This window comes from Marmota marmota, unplaced genomic scaffold, assembly GCF_001458135.2.
Source record: "Marmota marmota marmota unplaced genomic scaffold, marMar, whole genome shotgun sequence".
NCBI classification, from domain to species: domain Eukaryota; kingdom Metazoa; phylum Chordata; class Mammalia; order Rodentia; family Sciuridae; genus Marmota; species Marmota marmota.
The window spans coordinates 101,510-113,315 of record NW_025999871.1 but is presented as its reverse complement, the minus strand read 5'-3'; the positions used below and the strand labels follow the sequence as shown (position 1 = coordinate 113,315).

Sequence of the window (11,806 nt, the reverse complement as noted above, 5' to 3'; positions counted from 1 at the left end):
CACTGTGGTATATTCCTATATGTACATAGGAGAGTTGGGTAGGTCAGATTCATTCCACTGATTCCTTACCTATCCAGGAAGGGAGAAAGGATAGACTAGGGAATAATACACTTTTGAATGAGGAAGGGTCATAGAAGAAATCAGGAGGAAATAAAAATCTCCATAGACAAATGAAAACAGATACAACATCAAAATCTCTGGGACAGTTCTAAGAGGGCAGTTCACAGCATTGATTGCCTCCATAAAAAATACAAAAATATTCCAATAGTTTAAGGACTTAGAAAGAGAGAAATAACTTATCTTAAAATCAGCAGAAGACAGGAAATAATTAAGGTCAGAGTTTAAAATAATAAAATTCAGAATAAAAAAATACAAAGGATTCATGCAACAAAGAGTAGTTTCATTGAAAAGTAAACAAACCTGATAAATCCTTAGCCAAACTAACAAAAAGAAAGCTAGAGAAGACCCAAATCAACAATATTAGAGATGAGAGAGAAGATATCACCACAGACTTATATGAAACCCAAAGATCATTAGCAACAATTTTCAAATGTATACTATAATAAATTGGAAAATTTAGAAGATACTGACAAATTTCTAGACACATATGACCTACGAAAAATGAACAACAAGCTTATAGAAAATTTGAACAAAGCAATTAGACGCAATTAAATTGAAGCAGCAATTAAAAGTCTTCCAACAAGAAAAGTTCAGGGTCAGATGGATTCTCAGTCAAGTTCTTCCAGATCTTTAAAAAAGCACTGGTTTTGATCCTACTCAAAATATTCCATGGAATACAAAAAGAAGGAACACAGCCAAATTTATTCTAGAAACCAGTGTATACACGATATCAAAACCAGACAAAGACAAATCAAGAAAAATAAATTTCAGACCAGTATCCCTGATGGACAGAGATGTATAAGCAAAGCATATTTAAAACATTTTATAAATATAGTGTACCATGATCAAGTGGATTTTACCTGAGGGAAACAAGGATATTTCAACATACACCAATCAGTAAATGTAATTAACTACATAGATAAACTAAGAATAAGAATCACAGAATCAACATAATAGATGCAGAAAGTTTTTAACAAAATTCAGCATCCACTTATATGAAGAATTCTGGCAAAGATAGGGATAGAAGAAATTTATCTCAATATTATAAAGATCATATATGACAAACCCAAACTCAATAGCATATAGGATAAATAACAATTGAAAACATTTCTTCTAAAATTAGGAACAAGGCAAGGATGTGCACTCTCACCACTGAGATTCAACATAGTTCTTAAAACTATGCAGAGCAAACAGGATAGAGAAGGAAATTAAAGGGATACAAATAGGAAAATAAATCAAATTATCTTTATTTGTCAATGACATGATTCTGTATCTAAAAGACCCACAAACCTCACTAGAAGTCCTCTGAAGCTGAAAGACATTGAGCAAAATATCAGGATGCAAGATCAACATACCAAAATCAATAAATCAAAAATTAGGCTCCAGAAATGAATCTATTGAAAAAGAAATCTGGATAGTTATCTCATTCACAGTCACCTCAAAAAATACTTAGGAATAAATCTACCCAAGGTGAAAGACCTCTACAATGAAAACTATAGAAAACGGAAGAAATAAATAGAAGATATTTAAAATGGAAAGATCTCCCATGTTCTTGGATACACAGAATTTATAGTCAAAATGGCCATATTACAAAAAGCAATATCCAGATTCAATGTAATAGCATCAAAATTTCAATTACATTTTTCATAGAACTAGAAAGTCCTAAATTTTATTTGAGAGAAAAGAAAAGACCCCAAATAGCCAAAACAACACTGAACAAGAAGATTGATTTGGGAGGCATCACTGTACTGGATCTCAAATTATATTACAGAACTGTGGTTACAAAAACAGCATGTTGGCACCAAAATAGACTTCAAGACCAGTGGAATAGAATAAAAGACACAGAGAAAAACCCACGTAGATAGAGTCATCTGATCCTTGACAAAGCTGTGAAAAAACATATGTTGGGAAAAAGACAGATTTTAAACAAATGATCTTGGGTACTGTGTATCTCATATGTAGAAGAATGAAGCAAGATTGCTATGTTTCATCCTTCACAGAAGTCAACTCAAAGTGGATTAAAGACCTAGGAATTAGGCCAGAAACTTTGTACCTCTAGAAGAAAACACACATACAACACTCCAACAAACTGACACAGACACTTACTTCCATAAGACCCTAAACTTCAAGAAATAAATCCAAGGAATAATAAGTGGAATAGCATCAAATGGAAAAAATCAACTCCCTCTGCACAGCAAAGAATATAAGTGTGCAAAGAAAGCCTACAGAGTGGCAGAAAATATTTTCCAGCTAGCCCTGTGATTAGAATCCAGAAATGTTTTTCAGCTACTCCTCTGGACTAGAATCCAGAATATCTAAAGAATTAAAAAGCATAACACACACACACACATGCACACACACCCACACACACCCACAGACACACAATAATCTAATTAATAATTAATAAAAACCCTAATAATCTAATTAATAATTGGGCAAAATACCCAAACAGGTATTTCTCAAAAGAAGATATACAAATGGGTAAAAAAATATATGAAAAATGTCTAACATCCCTAGCAATAAGGAAAATGTAAATAAAAATTACACTGAGATATCATCTTGCTCTTGTTAGCATAGCAGTAATCAAGAATACAAACAATAATAAATGTTGGTGAGTTTGTGGGGGAAAAGGCAAATTATATGTTGTTTTTGAGACTGCAAATTAGTACAATCATTTTGGAAACCAGTACGGAGATTCCTCAAAAGTCTAAAATGGAACCATTCTTATGACCTAGATATTCTACTCTTCAGTATTTATCCAAAAGAATTAAAATCAGCATAGTGTAAGGATACAGCCACAACAATATTTAGAACAGCACTATACACAGTAATCAAGTTATGAGATGAGCCTAGGTGCCTGTCAACAGATGAATGAACATGGTGTATATGGGTTATACATACACAATGGTGCTTTACTCTGCCTTGAGGAAGAATGGATTTATGGCATTTGCTGGTAAATGAATGGAACTGGAAAACATTAGGCTAAATAAGCAGGACTCAGAAAGTCAAGTGTTGAATACTTTTTCTCGGATGTGAAGGCCAGAGTAAAACAAAGGTGAAAAGGGAGGAATCCCATGAAAACAAAAAGGAGACCAATATAATAAAAGAAGGGGATAAAGGGGAAGTAAGTATCCAGGGAAAAAGGTAGAAATTGTGACATGAAATTGAATAAATTATGCCATATACATATATGACTATACCACAGTGTATTTCACCCTTAGGTATAAGATGGGAATTTGAAAACGAATAAATTGCTGGGTGCTGTGGTGCACATCTGTAATCCTAGTGGCTGGGAGGCTGAGGTAGGAGGATCACAAGTTCAATGGCAGCCCCAGCAACTTAGTGAGGCCCTAAGCAATTTAGCAAAAACCTGCTGTAATGGTTAATTTGAATTGTCAACTTGATTGATTGAATTAAGAGATGCCAAAGATTAAGAGGCTTCTAGGTGGGTCAGTGAGGGTATACCTAGGAATGATTGGGACATGGGGTAGTGAACTGAAGTGGAAACCCTCCCTAGGTGTGGGTAGCACCAATACGCTGGAGGCTTGAATGGCATAAAGGTTGGGAGAACAAGGAAGCAGCAGCAGATGCAAGCTCCAATCTTCTTGAACAGGTTCTTGATTGCTGCTGTGGTCACCTGAGGATATCAGACTCTTGCTTCTTCACTCTTCCACAGGGGACTGTACCAGTGATTCTCCAGAGAGTTTCCAGAAGCCTTTGGCCTCCAACTTGGGTAGCATCATTGATCCCTCTTGCTTTGAGGCATCTTGGACTGTGTAGCTCTCCAACCTACAGATGGCCATTGTGAACTATCCAGCCAGTATAATAAATTCCCTGATTATAATCACACTTCCTGTTGATTCAGTTGTTCTACAGAAAACTGACCTATACACTAGCCTCAAAATAAAAAAAATTAAAAAGTGGCTGGGGTTGTGGCTCAGTGGCTAAGCATCCTTGGGATTCAATCCTTGAATCCCAAATAAAGAAAAAAAATATAAGGATGACCATTACAGTAGAGGATGGGGACCATGGAGAGGGAGTGAAGATTTAAAGAAGTACTGAGGACAGAATTTGAGTAGATTATTTAAATTACTTGGCTCCAGTGTTGTGTGTTCAAAGACAGATAACTCAGGCCTAGGATAGGAAAAAGGTAATCCTGTTTCCCTTGAGGTTAGGGATAGAGAGAGAGGGAAGAGGAAAAGAAAACATACCCATTTAAACTAAGCCTCAGTGGCAGAGCAGCCAGGGCTACATACACAGTATGAAGTGGACAACTGTTACTACAGGTACTTCTCTCTTTTGTTCTGTTTTCTTTCTATCTTTATGATGATACTGATGTTGAGAATTGGGTTCAAGTCCTCTTCTTCCAGTGTTGAAGACTGAGCCCTCCAGAAATGTTGAGGCAAGAGCAAAGAGTTTTATTTAAAGGATAGAAAACACACACACACACACACACACACACACACACTCACACACACACACGGACAGAGGCTCTGCCATGGGGGCGGGGGTTCCTAGTTGTTGCCCAAGGGAGTAGGGGCGTCCCCCCCTTTTTATACATTTTAGTTTTCCTTTCTTCTCATGCTCCCTCCTCCTCTTATCTTGCCTACATGACCAAAAAGTGGACCAAGAAAAGCCTCCCAGGGGTACAGGCAGGAAGGGAGCAGCCCAGTGGGCATTCATTAACACCTCCTTGCAGGGAGGAACAGTTCCCTGGAGGTAGGTAACCTTGGCAACAGGTTGGAGGTTGTGGTATGCTATGGAGGTATTAGCTTTTTATTTCCTCTTGAATCAGTCCCAAGTTCCTGACCCATTCATTTGTTACCTATACTGACTGTCCTTTTGCTCCTGGCCTAGAAAGATGTCATGACTAACATACTTGGTGCAAGTAATAATGTTATGCCAGATTCTTGGGACCCCCATAGACCTCCAGGAGCCGAATCCGATGCAAGCACACAAGAGTCTTTATTACAAGCTCGAGCCTGGACTCACAACCATTCTGATGCAGAGGTCCCAGGGAGTGAGTCCAGGTCCTTTGTTCAATGAGATTTTATAGGTTTTTGGGGGATACAACATCATACAGCAAATCATTCCATACCGCAGAAAAATCAAACAACAACTCTTAACATTGATTAACACATTCAATGGCGGGAACAAGTTGGGTAGGGGTGATTGGTTAGTACAAGAGGGGGATTCCTTTGAACTGATTGGTTTAGGCCAAGAGGGGTGTACATGCTAAACTACATGGTTTCCCAACATGTTACCAACCACCATAAACTACTTGGGGGTCATCTGGTATTCCAGGTATTTTCCCTGTCTCATGCTGATTGGAGGTTGCTAGGGGGGGTTGCTATGGGTCCTCACCTAGTCTAACTGAGTCAGGGATATCTGGCACCACAGACCTCTCCTGTTATTTACTGACAAACAACTCAGCAGGGTGGGTACGTGCTTAGGAGTGCTCTCAGGGTTTTTCCAAGGACAAGGGTCATGCCCACTTCCTTAGGACAGGCCTTGAGGTAGAAGCTGCTGTTATTTATTTATTTTTTAAAATGGAGTCACATTAGTTTCTCAATAAGGCTTTTATTCTTTTCTTTATTCAATGTCATGTTACATATTTTGCCTTTTTCCTTCAGTATGTAAATGACATTCGCTTTGAAACCCTATCTGCTCAGAATAGGGCCTCTGAGCATGACCCCTTATTTGCTAACAACTGTTATGACTAGAAGACTAGAGGAATAACTATTGTTTGAGAAGGTGGAAATAGGTCTGACTTGTGTGGGAGGGTGGTCAGGGCCAGAATTTAATAAAAAAACTAGAAGTGAACTTATGGCTTTCCCATTTAGGCACACTGGGAGATGCTGACAACAATGGGAATCAGGCTCTTTGGAAAAAGGGGTTACCACTTTGAATTAGTCTTCCCTGGCTTTCAGACATGTACAGACTTCATCCCTATTGTCCACATATGCAAAACGTACCCTCTTCTCAAGCTCATTCTTTTGGACCATGGTGATACAAGAGAAGACTTACTCCCTCCTGAACAATAATCATAAAAACACTGTATTAGAGATTCCTACTTCCAACTTCCCAAGAAGGAATATAGTGAAATTCTGAGGACTCAAGAGGGCTATTCCCTAGTGGCCAACTGCCTCTAAAGAAAAGGCTAGTTTTTAGGAAATGCAAGTTACCATGGAAAATGTAATTTGTTTCCCCTCCTACCTTCAATCTCTGCTTCTCCCTAGTACCTTCAAGAAAGCCCCCTTCACATCCTTGTTCCTTAGGGTATAGATCAGAGGATTGAGCACAGGGGTAATGATAGTATAAAAAAGGGCAGCAAATTTTCCCTCACTCTCAGAATAACTGCTTGTAGGTTGGAGGTATGCATAGATGGCTGAGCCATAAAAAAGGCAAACCACCAGGAGGTGGGAGCCACATGTCCCCAAAGCCTTTCCACACCCAGCCATTGACTTGATCCTCAGCACTGCCTTAGCAATGTGTGCATAGGAGACTAGAATCAGTGCTGCAGGAACAACAACGATTATGACTCGGGCCACAAACATCTTGGCCTCTGTTCCTCCTGTATCCTCACAAGCCAACTTCAATAATACAGGCATCTCACAAAAGAAGTGATTCAACTGATTTCCACAGAGAGGCATGGCCATCATGAGGCCTGTCTGAATCAGAGAGTTCATGAGGCCTCCCACCCAGGAGGCAATAGTCAGTGCCTAGCAGAAATGAGGGTGCATGATGGTTGTGTAGTGGAGTGGTCAACACACAGCAGCATAGCGGTCAAAGGCCATCACCACCAGGAGCACGGCCTCAGTGGAGCCCAAGGCAAGAGTTATGAGGAGCTGGGCCACACACCCACCATAGCTGATGGTCCTGTCAAGTCCAGAAAGATTGATCAGCAGCTGGGGCACAGTGCTGGTGGTTAAACAGAGGTCCAGGAAGGAGAGGTGGCAGAGGAAGAAGTACATGGGTGTGTGTAGTCGAGGGTCCAGTCTTGAGAGAGGAATGATGCTGATGCTGCCAAAGAGGGTCAGAGAGTAGAAAATTGAAATAAAAGCAAAAAGGATGAGTTCCAGTTGAGGCCAGTCTGAGAAGCCTACCAAAATGAAGCCATCTTTGATACTGGTATTCTTACTTCCCATAGTCTTTTTCTTGCCCAAACAACAGAAAAAGATTGATGCCTCTTCTGAAGAAAGTGAATTAAAATATTATTTTCACCATTCCCTGTGTATTCCTACATGTATTCCCTATGTATTCCTAAATCATACATTTTATTTTACACTTTGCTATTTAGTTCAGTTCCATTCAGTCTTCTATTCCTACTCTTCTCTTCTGTAGTGTGGAGGTTAGGAATGATGGGCCCTTGTGTGAGCCCTATTCCTACTGCCTGTTTATTCCATGATTTGAGGCTATCTATTTAATCATTTTGACATGATGCTTCCTTGTCTGAACATATACATGATGTATTGCCTCCCTTTACTGAGACAAGAATCCAATGCATTCAGGTAAAAATTGCTTTTTAAAAAAAATCTAATTTGTTGCTGGGAGTGTAGCTCAGTAGTAAAGTACTTCCCTGGAATGCACAGACCCTTGGTTTGATCCCCAGTACCACAAGAGAAAAAAATCTAAAGTCTAAAAACATAACATTAGTATTCTATGTTGTTCTCTTTGTCATTTTCTTGGTATAGTAGGTAGGATTTTTCAGTGGCTGATGTTCAGGACTTATGAGGCTGAGATCAAAAGTTGGGCTTCTGGGGCTGGGGATATAGCTGAGTTGGTAGAACACTTCCCTCACGTGCACAAGGCCCTCTGTTCAATCCCTAGCACCACAAAAAAACAATAATTGGCTTCAGGTGCTCCTCTTTTCTTCTGTTCAGAGAATAACTTCAATACACCAATCCTGAAATCCTTGCTCATGATCAACTACCATCTGTCACTTAGGACCAGGAAGAGTAAAGTTGCATCCCTTTAGGGCAAAAATAATTCATAACAGATACATTCCTTATGCTGAGTCATCATCTTTGGAGTATCCCCAACTTTTTATCTAAGTGATAAAACCATCCTTCCACTCCCGGGGATGAGTTGTTCTCTCCTCTCTAGTCCAGTATTTTTTGCAGAGTTTCTTTCTAGCACTTGTCACACTCACTTGATGTCTTTTTGTATTCTACTCCAAGCCTGTGCACAACACAGTCAGTTTAAAAATACTAATGTCCTCTCTTAGGGATAAATTCACTTTACTTTTTTTCATGATATACACTAGATGTTAAGGAACTTTTTCTGAGTGAAACATTTGACTCTCCCATTACATGTGATGAAGATCTATTTCCTGTAGGAACCCAGAGGATTAATGGTCAACACACTTTAATAAACTATGGCAGTGAAATATGCATACAGTTGCTTTTTACTTGAAAGATTGATGTTTCTTTTGGTTAAAATCTAAATACCATATGAGAAAATTTACCAGAAACCAAAAAAAAAAAAAAACAAAAAAGAAAAATAAAAAATCCCTAAACAATAGAAGCTTAGCTTATGCTCAACATGAGTAGTTTTTGCCAAAATACACATTTTTCTTTTCATTAAGTCTGCTATACTGAAAGATCATTAACAGTGCTTTAGTGCTGGATGACTGATTCCAGTAAAGTATTTAGGTGCCATGGTTCATGCCCTTGTGGAAAAGATGGAGAAAATGTGAATTATAAAGACAAAGTGTTAATACACATGTAATATGACCAACATACTTATGATGGGATTTGGATGAACACCTTAGTAAATTAACTAATAAAGTCTGCAGTCAGATCCGTACATATCAACTTTATTACTTCCCACTTCAACTGTTCTGAAATTTTAGTTCTGTGAGTCTCCAATCACTTAACTGTAAAAAAGCAAAGCAAAGCAAAAACAAATCCTTATTTCACAAGATTTTGATTTGGACTAAAGGATCTCATACATTCTGAAGTGCCAAATTATGTAATATATGCTTTTAACACTTGTCTGTCTACACTAGTAATCTTTACATACCATACATCTGGGCCTGCTTAATTCATGTATCATTATATCCCCTTTTCTCCATGAAATGCCTGGGGAAGGTCTTAGCAAAGATCTTTGAATGAACTGGTGAATAAGTTGTACATCCTGGTCCTGTTCCTGGTACACATAAATGTCCCAGAAATATTTATTTTCTGTTCACCAGGAAAGAATCTGCACTTTTTCTCATTTAGTGGCAAAAGGATTTTAACTATTCCTGCTTCATGTGTTTATCAATGATATTTATACTAACATATAGGTATGCTTAAGTAGACATAGAAGATGGTTACATGAAAAATGTTGTAAATGTAATCCAAAAGGATTTCAACATCAATAAGCAAAGAGTCATAAAGCAATAAGTGGACACCATAGTATATAAGTTAACACTGAACAGGGAAAATTGAACCCAGCTTTGAAAGCTTTGAGACTTCAGTTAAACAGTTAGAATGGAGGAAACCACAATTGAAAGCTTGATAGTCATTTCTTTACAGAGTGGATGATACTGGCCAAAACTTCAGTGTAAGGTGGCAGCACTTTTGAAATTTACCAAATGAAAGCTCAGACTAGATGAAAATCATGATATATAACCTTCACCACTCTAGTTTTAAATCTAAAGATCATTTCTGCACAGATCCTTGCACCATCTGCTAATCTCTCCCCTATAAAGAATCTCAAAATGAGAACTAGTTTAATGAAGCTCTTGCCTCATTTCTTTACCTATATTTTTTTTCCATCTCTTGGTTCCTGTTTGAACCTTTATGGGAATTTCTGTGTTTGATTCCTTAATCTATCATATTAACTATTTTCTTGGCAATGTCCTTAATATATTTTCACTCTTTCTTGTTCATTCATTTCTGGAAATTTTTCACTAGTTTGTGGTCCCCATAATTAGCAACAGATTCATAGATTGACCTATCTTGTTCAGGTTTGTAGTTTTAGTACTGAGAGAAATGACTAGCACATGAAATTGCTCCATATGTCCCTGAACCTGTAGGAACCCATGAGCACAGTTCTTTCACAGGTCCTTAGAAAGGCATGAAGATTTATAGCAATTTCAGGTTTATTTATAAATTGTGTTGTGGAGGTGTCCATATTTCCTTGGAGTCAAGTGTGAAAGAAGAGTCCCAATCCTATGTAGCTCAAAGTCACTATCCTTGCTCAATCATGTTGACTATCTTCTGCCTGAACAGGAGCTTTTGCTTTGGAGGCTGTGTACTACTTTCTAATCTCTAGGGTCCCTCTGAGAATGGGCTGAGGTACAGAACTACAATATCAATATACATATCCACATGAAGTGTTCTATTAAACTTCTGAGACGGATGCTAGTGACTCTGTGTTCAGCATGACTCACCTTGCTCTCCTTGTATTGGCCACACATCTGTCATTCAAGAACCAGTGGCTGCAGTGTGATACTTTCTCCATACCTCATAGAGCATTTCTCATGGTCTTAGTTGCTCAGGCTTATCTTATGCCCACACCTGGAAATCATAAAAAGAGAATCTCCCTGGAAATCAGGAGTATGTTCTGTCTTTCATGAACAGTTGCCAGCTCCATCACACACAGAATCTGATGATGGACCTCTGTAGATTCCATACATCATTCCTAGTCCTATATCTCATAACTCAAGAATGACTTGACCCTGGAGAGTGGAGACAACTTATTTGTGGAGCACCCAAATAAACAAAAACCTCCCAAAAGACAGTCCTCCAAATGTTGAGGAAAAAACTAATTACAACAGGCAAGTTTTACTGGCTTCCATATTCCTCAACTGAAGGTGACAGTTTGAAACTATCCACTTCCTTTCACCTTGCCTAAACCTTTCATCCCAGTAAAGAACAGAAATAATGTTAGGCTGATACAATTGTTTCCTAATGATTCACATTTGCATCCCAGACATCACTGTGTTCATGATTTGTCCTTCTACAACTTTGTATTGAAATAAACGTGTAGTACCTATGACTCTGCACTGATCAGTTAGCATTAGGAGTACCATGCAAGTTCTTGGGGTTAGACTTGCTTGCTTGACAAAATAGAACCAAAGGACAATTGAACCAATTGGACTATTGAACCAAAAGGACATCTATTGCTCTCTTGCATGAGAACCAGGAGGTGTTTTTTGAGTTTTTTGACTAGAAGGGGGAATATTTAAAATCAAGCATGACATTTGTATCTGTGTTTAAACTCCTGTCTTATGAGAAAAGCTGTAAATTTGCTTTGTTCTTCTCAAAAGGCCATCAATCAGGTAAATTTCACAACAGGGCAGACTGTGGCTCAGTGTAAAGAAAACTTTAAAAAGAGAGCCATGAGATAATTAGTCTTCCTGAAAAGGAAGTGATATTCCTGTAACTTGAAAGTTTCCCGCTCTTTCAGAGGTTGAAAGCTGATCTTTCAGGATATTGTAAAAATGTTCCTGAATTATTTTAAAGATGTAATTTGGACAGATGGTTTGTAGCATCCTATCCAGCCCCGATATACATTTTTATGACCTTTAATTATCTTTCTAAAACTTAATCCCTATTCCTAATCTCCTTGACACGCAGCAAAAATTTTGACATTTGCATCTTTGGTTTTCTGTACCATAAAGTTCAGTGACCACCTGTGTTCAACTCTGTGTTTGTGTCTCTGCATGTGTGCACATTCATGTGTCTCTGCATGT

The 11,806-nt window shown here is 38.3% G+C and overlaps 1 pseudogene; it reads right to left on the bottom strand.

Moving 5' to 3' along the window:
- Nucleotides 1-6,338: 6,338 nt before the first annotated feature.
- LOC107159780 lies at nucleotides 6,339-7,268 on the bottom strand (annotated as a pseudogene).
- Nucleotides 7,269-11,806: the final 4,538 nt, after the last annotated feature.